The 18,053-nt window shown below is 55.9% G+C and overlaps 1 protein-coding gene across 1 annotated transcript in view; it reads right to left on the bottom strand.

Annotated features, from left to right (window-relative positions):
- Positions 1-3,908, bottom strand: part of TJP3 (tight junction protein 3) — a 29,969-nt gene extending 26,061 nt beyond the window's left edge. Inside the window, exon 1 of the mRNA XM_007105981.2 lies at positions 3,704-3,908. The gene's annotated coding sequence lies outside the window, so the exon portion shown is untranslated. The remainder of the gene's footprint in view (positions 1-3,703) is intronic.
- Between the last annotated feature and the right edge of the window lie 14,145 nt (positions 3,909-18,053).

The raw sequence follows: 18,053 nt of genomic DNA, 5'->3' as shown, positions 1-18,053 counted from the left end.
GTTGCGTGCAATGGCTGGCGGAAGAACCCAGGCCCCTGACACCTTCCTCACCATCCCTGGTTTCAGTCTGGCCTCTGCACCTGTACCCACACCAGCTCCCCTCACCACACCCCATGAAAGGTCCCCTGAGACCCCACCCCTCATGTTGCGGACACTTATCTGCCTTGAGGCTGAGCCTGCCACAGCCGGAATCTGTCCCGCTAAAGCACACAGCACTGGTCTTTCTATTCTGTTCAGAATCTTAGATGGTTCCCCATGAGCTATTCATTCATTTATGGAGCGCCTACTGCATACCAGGCACTGTTCTGGGAGCCTAGGACACTGCAGAGGTAGAGCTCATAGACCAGCACGGAGAGCAGACATTCAACAAATAAGTCGGGACTTCCCTGGCGGTCCAGTGGTCAAGACTCCACGCTTCCACTGCAGGGGGCGTGGGTTCCATTCCTGGTCAGGGAACTAAGATCCCCAAACCAAAAAGTAAACAAACAATCTCAGCAATGAGCTTACAGTTAACAAGCTGTGGCTTTAGCTCAAGAATATTCCATAGCTCCCTAGCATTCGGTCAAGGATATTTATTGAGCATCTGATCAATGCCAGGCTCTGGGTACCCTCTTCAGTTATCTGTGCTTCTTATGGTCTTCGAACTATTTTACAACTCTGTAAATTATAAGAAACTGGTGTTATCTCAAAGGATTCTGTCCATAGAAATACAAATGAATTTTGTCCTGTGGAGACCACTGATTATTTCCCTGTGGCTATTGACCAGCTTTACAACTATTTGTAAATTCATTTCAGCATTGATTGCCTGTGTATGTGTTCTTTCTTAATATTCTCTCCTTTTTAAAAAAAAATAATTAATTTATTTACTTTTGGCTGCGTTGGGTCCTCGTTGCTGCGCGGGCTTTCTCTAGTTGCGGCGAGCGGGGGCTACTCTTTGTTGCGGTGTGAGGGCTTCTCATTGCGGTGGCTCCTCTTGCTGCGGAGCACGGGCTCTAGGCGCGCGGGCTTCAGTAGTTGTGGCACGTGGGCTCAGTAGTTGTGGCGCACGGGCTTAGTTGCTCCGCGGCATGTGGGATCTTCCTGGGCCAGGGACCAGGGCTCGAACCCGTGTCCCCTGCATTGGCAGGCGGATTCTTAACTGCTGCACCACCAGGGAAGCCCCAATATTCTCTCCTTTAAACAATCTGTAAAATCTTGCTGGTTCTCATATTAATTAATGAGTTAAGTAAACTCATAAAGCACCTGTTTGTTTTATATTAGTATAGAGAGTCACGCTTTATATTTTTTTTTATGCTTTACATTTTTGAAAATAAAAAAGATCCCTTAACTCCATTACACCGAAAGCCTTCACTCTAGCATCCAAGGCTCCTCCCTGAGGAGATTCCCAACTACTCTGTCTTACCTGTTACCATCTTCAAGTCCCAGAGCACTCTTCCCACTTTTCTTCCTAATCATCCTGAAATCTGTCTTTCGTAGTCAGCAAGTGCTGTTGGTTCTCCCCAAATCTGTCCAGAATCCGCCCACTTCTCCTCACTTCTGAGCCCCCACCTGGTCCACCGCATCCTTTCCCACCTGGACCAGCTCAGTCCCCTCCATCCAGGTCCCTGGTTACGCCCTCATAGCCCACAGTCTGTCCTCCCCGCAGCAGCCACCAGAGGGCGCCTGTGAGCACCTGAGTCTGCCCACCGCCCTCCAGCCTGCTCGACCTGCCCCGTCCCCTCCCTGCCCTCGCCTCCTCCCTCTCTCCCCCTCACTCACTCTGCTCCAGACACACAGGCCTTCTAGGGGTTCCTCCAGCTCGCCAGGCATGGTACTGCCCCAGGGCCTTTGCACGGGCTGTGTGCTCTGCCTGCAATGCCCCTCCCCCAACTACTCACTTCTTTCAAGTCTTTGTTCAACTGTCGCCTTCTCAATGAATTCTCCCCTAATCTTTCTACTTAAGACTAGAAAACACCCCCCTGCCTGTTTTACTCCTATCCCTGTACGTCTTTCACTTTTTTTTTTTTCCTGTAAGACTGACCATCCTCTAACCCAGGATACAATTTAGGATACAATTTACTTCCTTATTGTGTCTCTTGTTTCTTGCCTGTCTTCCTCCACCAAAACACAAGCGCCACAAGAGCAGGGATCTTTGTTTCTCTTGATCACCCCTGAACCCTCAAGCCCCAGAACAGCACTCGGCACACAGTAGGTGCTCCATAAATGCAGGTTCATTCCCTGGGCACCCCCGCCTCCCAAGTCTCATGTTCCCCGCTAACCTCAGCCCATTCCAAAGGGTGTCAGGCTCCACCCTGAGCAAACACAGCTCCCCTGGCGCCAGGCCAGACCCGAGGTTGAAGAACAGGAACCCAAACTCCCGTGGTGGACTTTCCCCAGAACTGGGGCCACACAGAAGCCCTGAGCCGGGGAGGCAGAACTCTTACAGATGCTAAAACTGGGGTATTGGCTGGGGGCATAGGCAGCCCCCAGACCTCCCCACTCTCCGCAATTTGACTCCTATCAGGCTGACAGCCCTACTTTACTCTGCAGCCCAGGGCAAGTGGCTGCCCCTCTCTGAGCCCGGGTTCAACCTCCGCAAAACAGGAAGGCGATTGGACATTGCCACTGGCTTGGCATTCTGAGTTCTGATTTGGGGTGGGACAGTTTACCTTGACCCCTGCATGACTGGGAATCTGTTACTTGCTCTATCATATGCTGTTCTCAGCAGCCCTGCGACGTGGTGACCCTTATTATACCCAGTTTACAGAGTGGAAGACTGAAGCCAGCTCTATTTGACTCCATGGGTTTTTCTCTCCAAACCCAGGCAGGGTGGGATCTGACAGTCGAGATGTCCCCCCTCCCAACCCCACAGACGCCAGATCTTAAGCAGCTCTGCTTCCCGGGAGTGACCCCAAATGCCAGGCTGGCTCTCTACCCTGCAACTGGGACGCTCATGCCTCCCGAGCCCCAGAGGGCCCTCTTGGGCCCAGACAAAGAGCCTTGAGGCCTTGAGGTGCAATCAGACACTTGGCTGGCTGGGAATTTCTCTTTGTCCTGCACTTTTTGGTAGCAAATGACCCAGAAAAAGCTCTTGCCACTGGATCCCTGTCTTCTCCTGGGTCTAAGCTTCCTTTGCCCGGAGACCAGCCTGGCTCCTTGCCCACAGTCAGCTCTGCAGACTGTTGTGACAACCAGCCATCCGCCCCTTCCTGCACTTCTCCACTGGGAGATTTCACCCAGAGAAGAAATCAAGATAAGCCTCCCCAGAACCCCCCGTTCCCCCGGCTCCAGCACCTGGAGAGGGGACAGAGATGGGATGCAATTGTCTGAAAACTTGGGGGCCCCTTAAGAAGTACCAGGAGGCCCAGATACCAAGCAGGTGCCAGGCTGCCTCCCCTGCCATCTCCCCGCCAGCCTCCCCTCTTCAGTTTGGGGGATCAGAGGCCAGTCTGTGCCCCCTTAGCCCCCCTGCAACAGCCGGGGCCAACAATGACCCTCTGAAGTCTGTGGCTATGACATCCTGGGCGGGCTGCCAGGGGCAGTAACTGCTGGTCAGATAATCCCTTAGAAACTATGTCAAATGCCCACACAGCAGTGTCAGTTTCCTGCTTTCCGGGGAGCCTGGTGGTGGGGGGAGGTGACAGGGGGCCCAGGACCCCAGAGTGGGGAACCCAGTCTGGGCAGTGCCTTCGGGATGGTGGGCAGATCAGGGTGGGGGACTCACCTGTCTAGGAGGCTGGGTGGCCTCTGGGCAGGCGACAGGAGCTAGGGCCTGGGCTTCCGCCTGGCATCGGGGCGGGGAGGGGGCCCGAGGCTTGAGCTCTGGTCTCCCCACCTGTTTGCCCAACTTTGCCTCCCTGTGGTGGCCACAGGCTAGCCGGTCCCGTGCCAGGTGAAACCAGCAGGGCGACAGGCACAGGCAAACCAGCGAGAGTGAGAGAGACCTGGTTGGGTGTGTGGCTCTGTCGCAAGGTGCTCTCACGTGGGAGCAGCTGACCTTAACCCCTGCCGGCCCAGAGGCAAGGGACGCCCAGTCCCGCCCTGCTTGCGCTGGCCACCGCTGAGCCCTTGGCATCAGCAAGGGACTGGCTCATGTGGCAGGTCCTTAGGAGACATTTGTGGAAAAATTCAAGGATGAATGAATGAATGGCGCATCCCTGCCGCCCCCCCATCCCCTCACTGCTTTCCTTACCTTCCAGCGGGCACAGCATCCCAACGCTTGTGGCAGGGCTGCTCCTTCCCTCCCCACAGATCTGAGCGCAAATTCTGCTCCTGTGCCACCAATTGACCGGCCGGATTCCCACACTGAGAATTTTCTATCACTTCCCAGCTGGGCAGCTTTGGGCAAGTCACCGGCCCCCCGGTTTCCTTATCTAAAAAAATGGGAACAACGGGGACGTCCCTGGCGGTCCGGTGGTTAAGACTCCATGCTTCCAGTGTTGGGGTCACAGGTTCGATTCCCGGTTGGGGAAGTAAGATTCCACATGCCGCGCGGCGTGGCCAAAAAAATATATGAAAATAATAATAATAATAAAATGAAAACTAAGACAAAATTTTAAAATGGGAACAACACTGGCGTCTGCTCCTAGGGTTGTTTCCTACAGTAAAGTGAATGAATGTCCGTCCATAACGTGCTGAGAACTCTGCTGAGCACACAGTAGAGTTTCACCTTCCAGCTGCGACCCACAGGTGGCTGGTCTGAATGAATGACATGCAGGTAAAATACACATTGGATTTGGAAGAGCAGCTGTGCAGAAAAGCATGTAAAATAGCTCATTGGTTTCACCTGTCGATTCCCTGTAGAAATGATAATAGTTTTGAATGTATTGTGTTCAATGAAATATAGTGTTAAAAGTTATCTCACCTGCTTTTGGTTTTTTAATTTTTTTTAACGTGGTTGCTAGAAAATTTTAAATGACATTTAAAAAGTTAAACTGAAATGGGCTTGCCTTGTAGTTCTATCAGAAAACACTGGAATAGGAGCTTAATACGTATTGGCTGTGGAGCCTTTTGCAATCACATTTTGTTGCCATTGTATCACATCTGTATTAGTTTCAAAGTATTTATTAGCAGCTGAAACGCCTTGTGTCTTGTTTGCTTGTTTGTTTGTCTTCTAGATGTCTCTCTCTCTCTCTCTCTCTCTTTTTCTGGCCGCGCCATGCAGCTTGTGGGATTTTAGTTCCCAACCAGGGATAGGGCCCTCGGCAGTGAGAACGTGGAGTCCTAACCACAGGACCACCAGGGAATTCCCTAGATGTCTCTTCATTGAGGTCGGGGATTTGGTCCTGCTTATTCGTGTATCCTCCTGGCCTAGAACAGTGCCTGGTATACAGTAGGTGCTCAATAAATATTTGTGGAATGAATGAATGGAATATGGGGAGGGGGTGGAAGACTCATAAAGTCCCTCTTACCTGCAGGACGCAGTGCTGACAGAAATAGCCACGATAGCCACGAGGGGGCGCCCGAAACCAGGCAACCAGCCCCAGCTGGGCAGCCTCAGTTTTCCATTCTGCAAAATGGGAATATCGAGCAGGCACTTGGGGGGATGAAGCAAGAGGAACAAAAGCCGCTGCCCCACGGGATCCCGGCCCCTCCTCTCCATTCCCAGTTGTCTGAGCCAGTGATTCTCAAACTCTATCAGGCATCCGAATTGCCTTGGGAGGCTCATTGAAAGACAGACTGTGGGTCCCTGCCCCCGGAGTTTCTGATACAGGAGGGCTGGGCTGGGGCCCGAGAACCTACATTTCTAACAAGCTCCTGGTTGATGCTGATGGGGACAGGTCCAGGCACCTCGCTTTGAGGATCACTGATGTAGATCTTCTCTGGAGACAGATTCAAAATGAATCAGGAGTTCTATCCATGGTGTGTGTCCAGAGAACTTCTGGAGCCTTTTTAAAAAATGGTGGCAAAACACACATAACATAAAATTTACCGTCTTAACCGTTTTTTAAGTGCACAGCTCAGTGGCATTAAGCACATTCTCATTGTCGTGCATCCATCCCCTCCACCCATCTCCAGAACTTTCTCATCTTCCCGAACTGAAGCTCCGGCCCCAGGAAACACTGACTCCCCAGCCCCTCCCCCACCCCGTGGTCCCCACCATCTACTTCCTGTCTCTATGGATTTGAGTCCTCTAGGGACCTCCTCTGAGTGGGATCAGACGGTACTTGTCCTTTTGTGTCTGGATTCTCTCACTGAGCATCACGTCCTCCAGGTTCACGTACGTTGCAGCGTATGTCAGAATTCCCTTCTTTTTAAGGCGGGGTCATATCCCATTGCATGAATGGAGCACGCTGTGTTTATCCATCATCTGTTGATTCCCTGGAGCTGTTTGACTCCTCCTCTCTGGGTAGGCTCAATTCTAACAGGACACAGCTAACCTAGGGGATCCCTCCACCGCATCCTGGGTCCTGTTCTCTGCGTCTTCCTTTTTCTTGATTTGTCTCCTTGTTTTGATGGAGAACATTTCAGGAGCATCTTTCTAAGCCCTGGGTCGGACCAAGGCCTGCTCCATCTTGCTGATTCCCCCTTATCCCATCACCAAGCACCCCTAAGCCCAGCCTTGTTGGCCTCCCGCTGACCTCACCAGCACCCTGACAATGAAGAGGGATCACGTGTCTGGAGTCGGACAGGCCTGGGTGAAAACAGCCCAGTTTCACCCACACCAGCTGAGCGTCTGGACTCCCCCACCTGCCTCCCAGCAGAAATCATCAATAATGAATAAAACTACTAATAGCAACATTTATTATTCCCCAAAGCATGACCTCAGAATGAATGACTGCCTAACCATATCGTTGGTGAGCTCACCATTAGACTTAAATACTATTATTACTCTTAATACAATAAGTAAAGGGGATGCTTCACAGCACGGTCCTTTGTGTGATTCCAAACACGTGGCTTCAGCTCTCTGCGCTCCTGTTTTCTCATGTGTAAAATGGGGATGATAATAGTTCCTATCCGGTCGATCAATATTATCAAATATTTATTGTCTTCTAGGTGTAATGTTCTGTGTTAGGTATTGGGAATATGGTAGTAGTTAAAAAAAAGGAAACAAAAAGCAGGTCCGTAACTTATGGAGATATTGCATATAAAGGCTTTAGCACTAAGCTTGGCATTTAAGGATATTATTGTTACATATAACTAATTTTTACTACGTTATATATCATAAATAATATTTTATGTTACACATTAATATTACTTATTATAATACCATATTACTGTTTGTTTAATAGTCATGTTAATGTATCATGACAATATCACATATAATTTGTATATTGTGCATAATGATAAAAATTTGTTTCTTATTATTACGTAACTATTATTTATGTCAAACATAAGCATATGTAATATAAATTTTATTTTTAGTATGATAATAATTTTTAACTGTAATTATTATTTATGCTCGTTATGTATAATAACGCTCTTACGTACTACAGTAATATTGACCAGAATGGCGCTGCCCTTCCACCCCCTGGGCACGTGAGGGCGCTCGCGGCGCTCCTGGGGCCCAGGACGCACGCAGGCCCCGCCCCCTAGCCCCGATTGGCGGTGCGCGCGGTGCGCGATGGCGCAGCGCCTGGCCCCGCCCCGGGCCCGCCCCTCACTCCCTGGGCCCGGCCCCTTCCCTCAGCTCTCCAGCCGGTGGCGGTTGTTGTTCAGCGGCGGCGGCGGCGGCCGCAGCTTGGGTCGCAGCCTCCGGCCGCCCGCCCGCCTGCCCGCCGGCAGGTCCGCGCGCGGCCATGGAGCTGGAGGTGCCGGACGAGGCGGAGAGCGCCGAGGCGGGGGCCGTGACCTCGGAGGCGGCCTGGGCGGCAGAGAGCAGTGCGGCAGCAGGTAACGGTTCCGGACCTTCCTCCTTCTCTCCCCGCTCTCCGAATGGACCCGCCTGCCCCCCCTGCCGGGGCCCAGTGGACCCGTCCGAGCGCCGGAGGGGCGTCGGGACCCGCAGCGGGGAGGCCGGAACGTTCCACTCGGGGGCGCTCGCGGGGGGGATGGAACGCCCCACTCCGGGGCCGGAGGACGCGCCGCGGGGCCCGAGACGCCCCGCCCTGGGGGTCGGGGTGGCGCCGCCCATTCCCGGGGTTCTTGCGGGAGCCGCCTGTCTGGGAGCGGGGGTTGGCGCAGGGCCCCATTCTGGGAGGCTGTGGGTGGAGCAGACCCCGTTGGAGGCATGCGGGGAAGATGGGTCCTCATCTCTGGGAAGGGTGCGACCCCTATTTAGGACGCGCGGTAGGTGGGTGCACTGCCCCCTGCTGAGGGCGCTTGGGGACGACGTCCCACCCAGTCTTGTTGTCAGGGGGCTGCTCTGCATGTGGGATAGTGGAGTACCCTCGTTCCGATGGGGGGGGGGCCCTGCCTCCAAGGGGTGACGCTGTCCCACATGTTCCTCCCCCCCGACCGTCTGGACCCACTGCTTGGGGCCGCCCACTTGGCTGGTATCAGCTTCCGGGCCTCACCCTTTCCCCTGCAAGCCGTCACCCTGTGGGCACATCTTACTGGTCGTTAAGGGCAGGGACTACTGTGGTGGAAGTGGGGGGTCTCGGAGGCCAGCTGGGTCAGCCTCCTGACTACCTCATTTTTGTGGAATTCACCAGACCTGGTTTCTAGTCCACTGACCATTCGTTCCCTTTCTGGGTCTCAGTTTACCTTCTGTAACCGGAGGTAGGTAGGGGGATGACATCTCCAGGCACCTTCAGTGCCAGGGCTTGGCAAGCAGGTGGGGGAGGAGAAGGCCCCCTGCAGCCTTTTCCCTGGATGTTGGGGGGCTGCCGTAGCTCTGTAGGGGCACTGCTTTCTTGAGCCCCTCTCCTTGGCATGCCTCACTGGCCCTCTAGCAGAGCAGGTTTGGGGAAGGAGGCAGCCTTGCCCAGCCCTGTGGGCCCGCGGTCTGCCTTTCCCTGGGGCGGTGTGCAGAGCCCAGCCGCTGCCTGGTTCCTTCTTGGTCAAGGTTGCAGGCTCCCAGATAGGAAGTTTCTGGATCTGCAGAGTTCTCTGTTCCAGGCAGCCCTCTCTGGCGAGTCCCCTGTAGACACCCACAGGGGCATCCATCCTCCTTCTCCCCCGGGCCTCCCGAAGCTTCCTTGGCAGGCAGGGAGAGGCTGTGCTTCCTGGGAGTTGGGAGAAATGTCTGGAGAAAGAGCCAGAGCGAGCGAGCTCCCCCGGGCTCCACAGGACTCCCACCGCTTCCTTTCCTGCTGCCATCTGGAGCTGCTTGGTGGGTTACCCTGGTTCAGCTCCAACCATCCGGCCCTCTGGCTCCCGTTCTTTGCTGGCGGCGATGCCCTGCCTGGCCAGCCCCAGACGTGGCAGAGGGACCCGGCTGAAGTCCTTTCTCAGCCCCCTGACCTCTGCCAGCAGCCCTCTGCCCTATGCTGGGCAGAGACACAATAGCCTAGGATGCAGTGCCCACAGGAAAGCCACACAGCATACATTTGTCTTATCAGGGGCTGGGTGATCTGATGGGGGCGGATAAAGTCCCAGGCCCCGGCTGTGGTTGGGTCTGAGCACAGGGACCTGGCCCGTAAGGGGCCGTCCCCGCTCCTGTCCCCAAACCCACAGAAATCCGGTTCCCACAGCTGATCACTTATTTCACTCACTTTAGGGTTAATAGCTGTCTCTCTTCCGCCGAACCCGTTTCTCTTAAGTTTGGGGAACAACTGTCCATGCCTTTCCTGCTGCTCTAACAGATGCGTAAACACACAGACGGGTCTGCTTGCTCACCAGGGGGATCGTACGATGCCAGAGTCTTGATGCCTCCGCTCTAGTTTGGGGCTGGAAAGTTCTTTGTTGTGGGCGCCGTCCTGGGCACTGTGGGGTCCAGCGGCATCCCTGCCCCAACCCACTTGATGCCGGGAGCCCCTCAGTCCAGACAACCACAGATGTCCCTGGACATCGCCTATTGTCCCCTGAAGACACAGTCACCCGGGGTGAGGGCTGCCGTACTTCACCCATCATTCTGTAACTTGGTTGCTTTTTATCCATAATACGGCTTTTTTTCCCCACGTTGGTATCAATTCTTTTCTTCAGAGAGAGAGAATATGGTGCTGTGATTGAGAAGGTGGAAACCCCTTATCCTCCCTGGGTTCCACTCAATTTCTGTGTGACCTCACAGGGCAAATGCCTTGATCTCTCTGAGCCTCAGTGTCCCCATCTGTAAAATGGGGCCACACTGCCAGCTTTACCTGAGTTAGTGCGTCAGCAGGTGGAGGGCGTTTGGTGAACTTTAGTGACAGCCCACCCCCTTTAGGCATGAGCTTCCTGCTGAGGGACGATCCACTGGTTTCTGGAGCCGTCTTTTGCCGTCACAAGCGATGCTGCAGTAATCTTTGAACGTGGGCCTGTAGCCGTGGTGCTTTCAGTTCTAGCGGTTGGAGTCCCTGCCTTGGAATGGCTGGGTCAGGCGCAACCAGATTGATGCCCGCTGGCTTTCTGGAAAGGTCCGGCAGGAGCCAAGAGAGACTGTCTGTCTCCTCGCAGCGTTGCCAGCTCCGGATGTTATCGGCCTCGGTCATTTTGGCCAATCTGATGGGAGGTGAAATGTATCGGTGGTGTTTTAGAATCCGGTTACTTTAAACTCCCGGGCTCCCAAGGCCCGGTCCAGGGAAGGCCCGATGGTGTTCTCTGCTGGCTTTGGGGGACTCTGTGGAGTGCCCGGTTCTGTGGAGGATCTCAGGAAGGCTGGGCTCTTGGGCACATTCACAGGGCCCCTGTGGGTGTCCACGAGCTGCCTGTGGGCTTTGGCCTGCGCTGTGGCCTCGTGTTTCTGAGCAGTTTCCCTCCTGTCCTTCCTGCTTCCGTGATCTCTCAGAATAGTCAGCTGCGTTCCCCGCTGACCCCTGGCCCATCACACGTCTAACCTGGTGGCAAATTATGTCGGCTTTGTCTTCAAAGTGGACCGAAAATCCACCCATTTGCCCCCCACTCCTCTGCGACCACCTGGTTCAGTCCCATCATCCATGGCTGGCCTGGCCCCCTGTCTCTTCCTGTGCTCCCTCCCGCTCACTCCAGAAGGCTCCCACTAAAAGCTAACTCAGGCCCCGCCCCTCCTCTGCCCACAGCCCTCCAGGGTCCCACCTCCTGGGGGTAAAAGCCCAAGTCCTCCCTGCGGCTCACGAGGCCCTGTGCCACCTGCCCCGTCCCCTCCCTGCCCTCCCCTCCTCCCTCTCTCCCCCTCACTCACTCTGCTCCAGCCACACGGGCCTCTTCGCGGTTCCTCCAGCTCGCCAGGCCTGATGCTGCCCCACTGTGCCCTCTGCCTGGGATGCTCATCCTCCATATCCCTGTCATTTGCTTCCTTAGTTCTTTCAAGTTTTTGCTCTACTGTGTCCTCTCAACGAGGCTTCCCGTGACATTTGAGGGAGGCCTGAAGGAGGCGCAGGAAGCCAGCAGGGCCCAAGCAAAAGGCCTCATGTGCTCGAAAAGCAGCGTTGGGCCAGCATGGCTGGGGGTGGGGCCTCATCACCAGGGGCCTCCTCTGTAGCTGTGGGTGGATTGTAACCGCGGGCAGCAGCGTCCCCCGTCTGCTCGTTGGGAGTCAACAGTGGCCTTTGGAGGCAGAAGGCTCCCGGTTCTAATCCCGCCCTGGCCACTTTCTAGTGAGGCCATGTCCGGCGCTTGGGCCGGCAGCCTGGTCCTCTCCGTGGAGAGGCCTCGGGAGCCGGACCGCCTTTGCCAGCCAGGTGGTCCTCTGCCTCGGTGTCTCCATCTGTGAAATGGGTGTGATGACTGTGCCTTTCTCGTGGAGCTGGATCAGGTCGATTGGCTTGTAGACCCCTGGAAGGGTGCTGCCCTGGCCGGCCCCACATGGGTGCCAGCTGGAGGGACCGCTTCCCCCAGAGCCTGGGTGGGCGGGGCCGCCGTCTGACTCGGCTCACGGGGACGTGCGGTCACCTCTTGCTTTGCCCTTGGGCAGGGCCTGTTGGACATTATGGAGCACCTGCTGGGGGGGCAGGGGTCCGGCGCCTGGGCTCCCTCACCTTCACATTGGTAGGGGTCGGGGTGCGATGGTGAGCTAGTAAACAGGTGAGGCCAGCGGTTGCAGACTGGGGCCCCGGGTCCATCTCGCATGCTGGTTTTTGTCTGTCACGTCTTCCTGACGCTTCGCCATGCCCTGTCATTTGCCTGTGGTCCACGGGGCTGTCTAGCTACAGCGGCAGAGCTGAGAGTTGAGACAGAGACCCGTGGCCTGCAAAGTCGGAGACACTCACTGGCTGGTCCTCTACGGAGAACGCTTGCCGACCCCTGAGTCAGACCACGCCAGCCCATGGGGAGCTGCCAGGGCAGTGAAATGGGTGCCGTGGCCCCAGGGGGTGACCAGGGCCTGCTGCTGTCAGGTGATCAGGGGAGCAGGTGACCCAAGTGAGAAACAGCGGCCGCAGTTGAGCATTCAGGCAGAGGGATCAGCAGTGCAAAGGCCCTGAGGCAGGAATGAGAGCGATTGGTTCCTCAGAAGGGAAGGGGTGGGGGGCCTGGCCCTGCTCCGTTCTGGTCTGGGTCCAGTCGGTGGTGCTGGTGGGTTTAAGCAGGGCAGAGTCACGTTTTACAGAGTGAGAGCCCTCTGCCTGCCTGGTGGGGAAGGGCTGCGGGGGTGGGCGTCCAGGTGAGTGGGGCTTGGGGCCTGGACGGTGGTCTCGTGGCGGGGGAGGGAGGGGAGGGAGGCCTGCACCCTGGAGTTGGTGGGGGGTGGGCAGTTGGCGAGGGCCCAAGGAGGAGCAGGTCTGGGGGTCCAGGCCCCGGCAGGCTTGTGCTGATGGATGAGGAGCAGGTCTGGGCGGCTGCTCGGGGCCCCCAACGCTGGTGGATTCCCACGGGATCCTGGGCAGGGCGTCCTGGGGCTTGACCGGGCTCAGCCCTGACTGGGCTGAGGACAGTGTGCCTGCCTCCGCCTCTCAGAATGAGGGCAGGGGTCCCAGGGATCCGGCGGGGCCTGGAGAGGTGAGACCCGCACTCCCGGCGGTGCTCGTTAAGTGACGGCCGTGTGGCCCGGGCATTTACCAGCCTGGTGACCAGGCCCCGGGCCCTCCTGTTCCCGCTGCCCCCACCGAGCCGCGTGGCACCACGCGTGACAGGGCAGGTCGGGACCCTGCTGGGGATCTCCTGGCTGCTGCCAGCTGGACAGCGGGGACTGCCCACGTAGGGGGATTACTGACCTGGGGATTAGCCTCGGGGCCCCTGTACTAGGTGCCACCAGGCCCTATGGAGGGGTTAGGGGTCCAGCCTGAGGGGCCCCAAGTGCCTGAGCCAGTGGGAAGGCATTTGGAGACCTGGCCTCTGGCTCTGACCGAGGAAAGGGACCCCAGCATCTGCCCCAGTTGCTCTTCTCTCTCGATCATGCGCTTGTCATGCACACATAAGGTCCGTTATCCTAGGGGCATGGGGTTGCTGTCGAGGTTTGGGGCTGTGGGGTGCAGGGTAGGTGTTCGTGAGCAAATGCCGCTGAAGACTGCTCGGGCTGGGTGCTGGGGAGGCCCTAATGAGACGGGCACGGTCCGTGTGTGCATGCCGGGGGTGCGGGTGGGGTGTGTGCAAACAGTAAGCGACGAAAGGAGAGAGAGGTATAACATGGCAGGGGAGGCGAGTGCCACGGGGAAGAGCAGAGCGGAGAAGGGGAGGGAAAAACGGGCGTGGGGGGTGCTGATGGAGGCCAAGTACTCAGGAGGGGCGACGGGCAACATCTGAGCAGGGATCTACAGGAAGGAGGGGATGTGCACTGAGGGGATGTGGGGAGAGGCTCCCAGGCAGCGAGCACAGCCCATGCAAAGGCCCTGGGGCAGGACTGTGCCGGGGTTGTTGCAGGAACAGTAAGGAGGCCCATGTGGATGGAGCAGAGTGAGCGAGGGGGAGAGAGGGAGGAGGGGAGGGCAGGGAGGGGACGGGGCAGGTCGGGCAGGACCTTGTGGGCCGTGGGGAGGACTTGGGCTTTTACCGCGAGGGAGGTGAGACCCTGGAGGACTGTGGGCAGAGGAGGGGCGGGGCCTGACTCAGGTGCTCATGGGCTACTTCTGGCCACTGTGGGGGAAAGACTGTGGGAGGGAGGGTGGGAGCCGGGGACTGCAGTGGAGGGGACTGTGCTGGTCCAGGTGGTGATGCTGGGACTTGGGCTCCGGTGGAGGCAGGAGGAAGGAGTGATGCAGAGTAGATTTTAGAAGCCGAGCTGACCGAACTTACTGAAGGGTTGAGTGTGGTGGGGGAGGGGAGAGGAGGAGTAGAGGGTGACTCGCAGGTTGGGGCCTGAGCCCCTGGAAGGGCAAGCTGCCTCGGCTGAGATGGGGGACGGTCGGGCGCAGTGTGAGTATGAGACGTGGAGACGTGGGGGGCAGAGGACCGAGTCTGGAGCCCAGGGGGTGGTTGGGCAGACAGCCATGGGGTGAGGAGGTGGCAACGAGGCAGGGAAAGGGCCTCCTCGTGCAGAGTGATGACCGGGCAGCCGATGTGTCCGTGGGGGGACATGTCTTAGCGCCCCTGGCAGGACATGGCCTTTACAGCGTGTGATGAGGGGAGGTGACCAAGGGGGCGGGCGCAGGTGGAGAAGAGGCAGGATGCAGGGTCCCAGCAGCCACGGGAAGCTCATTGGTGAAGCAGCATCCAGGCACGCCTTCCTCTCGGGGATCCCATGAGGATTAGATGAGCCAGCGCATGCGAACCGTCCAGGACGGGGCCCAGCTTGTGGGGAGTGGAGGCCCCATCTCTGCAAGCCAGGTTGGACGCAGAGAAAGCATGGGTCTTTACTGGGGTTTCTGCAGGACGGGAGGGACGGGCAGCGTTGGCAACCTGAGCCAGCTTGGGATCGGCTCGTTCGATGGTGGCGGCTGTGGGCTGGCGTGGGCTCTGGCTGGGGGCGGTTGAGGCGGTGCCCCTGGGCTTGCGTGTGAGCAGGATGAGGAGTGCTGAGGGTGTGGCCCGTAGTGGCTTGGTTGGCACAGCAGAGATGTGCTCACAGGCAGGTGGTTTGTGATCTAGGGGTTGGCTGACTCCAGGAGGGACAGTCCCCAGGTCTGCAAGGCCCCCGAGATGTCAGAGCATCATAAGATGCACATGATGAACCCAAGGTGAACTGTTCCGAGTTCCCTGCAGCAAGGGTGAGAGCGCCGTGCCTCGCCCATTTCTTCCATCTTTGCCAAACTTATGGCACAAAGGGAGGTCTGGGCATAGTTGCAGCTTGTATTTATCATGAGGTGAATCGGAGGGAAACGTGAATCAGAGGGAAATGTCTTCACGTATTTTTTCCTTTTAATGTTTCATCTTTGTTTTATTAAAAATGTATCCCAGCAAAGGGAGCAAGAGACTTGCCCGCCCAGGTCACACGGCAGTCCAGTGGCACTGGACTGCCTCACCTTGACAGCATCCTGCACTTTGTCAGAGCTGGAAAATGGAGCATCGGCCACCAGGGAGTCCTTGGTGCCTTTGCCCCCACAAACATTCATTTCTCCACTCTGTCTTGTCTTGATTCCACACTCACAGACCCTTTTTCACCACTCACCCCATTCCTGCATTTAATCCTACACACCTCAGGTCTCTTATTCATTTTCTGGGAGCTGTATACTGATTGTATCTTTCCCATTTTCAAATTACTTACCAGTCTTTTTCTTATTGATCTGTGGGAGCTCTTTATATATTATGAAAGTTTTTTTTTTTTAATCCATTATACAAGTAAGTTTAAGTAGCTTTTCCCCATCTTCTCTTAAGATGATTATCAATGCCAGGCAGGTGTTTTTGTTTTCATGTGGTCCCATTTATCAGCCTCTCTCTCTCTTTTTTTTTAGATAGTATCTTCTATTTATTTATTTATTTTATTTATTTTGGGTTGTGTTGGGTCTTCGTTGCTACATGCGGGCTTTCTCTAGTTGTAGCGAGCGGGGGCTACTCTTCGTTGTGGTGTGCAGGCTTCTCATTGTAGTGGCATCTCTTGTTGCAGAGCACGGGCTCTAGGCACGTGGGCTTCAGTAGTTGTGGCGCGTGGGCTCAGTAGTTGTGGCTCTCAGGCTCTAGAGCACAGGCTCAGTAGTTATGGCACACGGGCTTAGCTGCTCCACGGCATGTGGGATCTTCCTGGACCAGGGCTCGAACCTGGGTCCCCTGCATCGGCAGGTGGATTCTTAACCACTGCGCCACCAGGGAAGTCCCTATCAGTCTCTTTTTATGGTTTCCCAGTTTGGTGTTATGATGGAAATGTGTCCTCTGTTCCGAGGTTACAGTTAAATTCTTCTAGTACTTCTATAATTTTACTTATTTTTTTCTTTACATTTTTTTTCTTTAAATTGTCATATTTGGCATTTATCCTGGCATAAGATGTACAAGGGTTTAATTGAGCCAAGTCTTCTCAGGTGGCTCAGGGTCAGCCCAGCCCCACTTCCTGGATAATCTGCTTTCCTCACGGATCTCAGATGCCACCTTGATTACAGACCAGATTCTTGCGTGTAGCTGGTCTATTTCTGGGCTTTCTGTTCGGTTCCCCTCGTCTGCCTCTGTCTTCGTGCAAAAGGCATGCCTTCAGCTACAAATAATAACATGCTTACTGGAAAAAAACAGCAGCCCAGACCTGCAGTCAGTGGAAAGTGAGCATTTATTTGTCTCGACCCTCCGTTTCTTCGGAGGTAGTGACTATTATTCCGGATGTTTACCTGTCTCTGTATATATTATTATTTTTTTAACGTTTTATTTTGAAACCTTTGAAGCCTGTGGAAAGTTGCAGGGACACTCTGGCGACACCCACACACCCTCTGCCAAGGGAGGGAGGACACGCGGGGCCAGGCTCTGCCTCTGTCACCCCATCGTCACAACTGATCCCCATGCAGCAGCCTTGTGTGATATACGTTTCTGTTTAAAGACGCCTTGTCTGATACCAGTTGTTGATTCATTCACGGCGGGGCTGTAACCCTTGCCTGAACGAAGTTCATCTAACCCACATACTGTCCCCATGAGCACGTCACCGCCCTCCTGCACTTGGGACACCGGCCAGCAAGCACTTCAGCTCTACGCTGGGGGGCCGTTTCAGATGCAGAATCACTCACCAAAAACACAAAAATGCAGAAAACATGGCACTAAAGAGACCACGGAAAGTACACTTGTCTGTGGTCTGAGAGCTGAACCGAGCAGGCAGGGCGTCGCCTGGCTTGGGCTCACTGGGCATGTGTGTGGGGAACCCGAGACCTCGCTGCCCTGTGTGTGCCTGAGAATGAGCGTGGCAGCCCCGCGCGTGTGGATTACAGATAAATTCCAGCCGGTAGGTGGACTTGCAGACGTGGAATCTCTAAGTAAGGAGGACGGAGGACGGGCTGTACGTCCGATAAACAAAGATGCCCTCTGAGCTGAGTGCAGGGGTCACGTGGAGGAAATGGAACATCGGCGTGGCCCGCAGTTGGGATTCACAGTTTTGTGAATTAACCCAAACCTTCCCGTATGGTAACTTTTTTTTCCCTCTCCTGGATTCAGTCCAGGATCACACACGGCATTTGGAGACGTGGGGTCGGCGGGGCCCTCCAAGGGCCCGAGACGGGACAAGCCTCCTTCCTGGGCTGACAGTCCCTCTGTGACCCTGAGCCAGCCGCCTGAACCCTTCCACCTGTGGAGCCACTGAGAAGGTGCCTGGTGACACCCGGAGCCACCCTCCTTGCCTCATTCCCCCCCGCCCGTACAGTCCGTCCTCTGCCTGCTCCTCCAGGAAGCCCACCCGATTTCCACGACTGAGGCGGCCCCCCTTAGACCTTCCATGTGGTGATTGTCTGCTGACCTGAGGGCCGTCTCTGCCCAGAGCCTCGGGCCCTGAACTTTGGTGGCAGGCCGGTGCTCAGCCCAGATGGGTGTTAAACTGTGTCTGTGGCATGAGTGGTGAAGGTTCTGGAACCTTCTTTCTCTTAGGACCTGTGAGTTCTGGATTAACACCCTGCCCCCCACCCCCACCCCTGGCCCTGTCCTTTGCAAGGTTTCCTGTTTACCACTGTGGAAACACTTGCTCTGTGCAATGAAATGGGGGTGGGGGGCAGCATGGGCTGCTGGTCATGGCTTGGCCCCCAGCTGCACCCTCCCCTCCAGCCACAGCAGACCCTTTCTTTGCTGTTCCTGGAGAGTGTCCTGTC

Source organism: Physeter macrocephalus, unplaced genomic scaffold (assembly GCF_002837175.3).
Source record: "Physeter macrocephalus isolate SW-GA unplaced genomic scaffold, ASM283717v5 random_552, whole genome shotgun sequence".
In the NCBI taxonomy this organism is placed as follows: Eukaryota; Metazoa; Chordata; class Mammalia; order Artiodactyla; family Physeteridae; genus Physeter; species Physeter macrocephalus.
The sequence above is the reverse complement of the archived record's forward strand: the minus strand, read 5'-3'. Positions and strand labels throughout refer to the sequence as shown.